Raw genomic sequence first — 1,162 nt, 5'->3', positions numbered from 1 at the left:
TCTCGTCAAATGCTTAGTTTACATATACCCTCATGGCAGCAAATATTGCCTGGAGTCAATGCTCTTTCCTATCTCAGATGAAGTTCAGGGGTGGAGCGTTAGATAATGAAAAAAAAAATCCACACCATGTTTTTTTATACAATATTTATTCGACAATCATTATCTCAGTTTCCTTTTTTCACTTCTCTAACACTGAGAAAAAAAACAAAGCAAATTTAAGGAAAATCAAATGAAACTAAACCATCGCCTGAATTTCAAACAATGCACAAAACGTTGGCAGACATTTCGTTGGCTTAGAGCAAGTGCAGTGCTAACGACGCGATCAGTGGGCGTGCGGGCGTGGCGTTGTTTACTGATGTTCCAGGATGTGACATGTGATATCTGGGTTAACGTTCCTCCTTCAGTAAAAGACCTCTCAGAACTGAATCAAAAATGTTTATTTGTTTTACTTGTTGAGATTTCACATTTCATGATTTTTTTTCTTAACATGGCAGTTCAAACGCGCCACCGCAAGCAAACCGTAACAGGAAATCTTCACTTTAAAAAAACATGATTCCGTAATTTTTCTTTCGCTATTCTAACAACAATGGCATTCTATCTCGCCCTCCACGATGGTAAAAAAAAAACTCCTATTGCCTTGGCAGCCCCTCAGCTGGGTTCAAACACATCGGATGTTTGATTGTTGTCTTCTCTATATGGACCTTGAAGGAAAAGGGAAGGGGATGAGGAGACAGATAGGGGAGGGGATAGTGAAATAAGACATGTGTACAGAGAGGAAGAGAAGGGCGTGTGGAAGGGGACAGTGAGATGGGGAAGGAGAGGGGGAGAGTGAGGGGAACGGGAAGGGGAGGGAGAAGGAAAGATTAGGGGAGGGGGGAGATAGTGAGTAGACAGCAAAGGGGAGAGAGAGGGGAAGATGGGGGGAGAGGGGAGATAGTGAGTAGACAGCAAAGGGGAGAGAGAGGGGGAGATGGGGAAGAGGAGAGAGTGGAAGATAAGGGAAAAGAGAGAGGTAGGGGATAGAGGCGGGGGAGTTAAATAATGTAAAGCAGGGGAAGGGGAAGAAGAATGGGCGTGATGGGGAGACGGGGGAATAGTTATCGTTATATCACTCCCAGGACTCAAAAACTGATGTCTCTGCTACACGACACAGCCGACATGT

The 1,162-nt window shown here is 44.4% G+C and overlaps 1 long non-coding RNA gene across 1 annotated transcript in view; it reads right to left on the bottom strand.

The window, feature by feature from the left end:
* Positions 1 to 1,162, bottom strand: part of LOC119590685 — a 56,254-nt gene that overhangs the window by 33,977 nt on the left and 21,115 nt on the right. The gene's annotated exons all lie outside the window — the stretch shown is intronic.

The sequence above is a fragment of the Penaeus monodon genome, chromosome 27 (assembly GCF_015228065.2).
Source record: "Penaeus monodon isolate SGIC_2016 chromosome 27, NSTDA_Pmon_1, whole genome shotgun sequence".
Classification (NCBI taxonomy): Eukaryota; Metazoa; Arthropoda; class Malacostraca; order Decapoda; family Penaeidae; genus Penaeus; species Penaeus monodon.
Note: the sequence above shows the minus strand (reverse complement) of the source record. Positions and strands in the feature narration are given on the sequence as shown.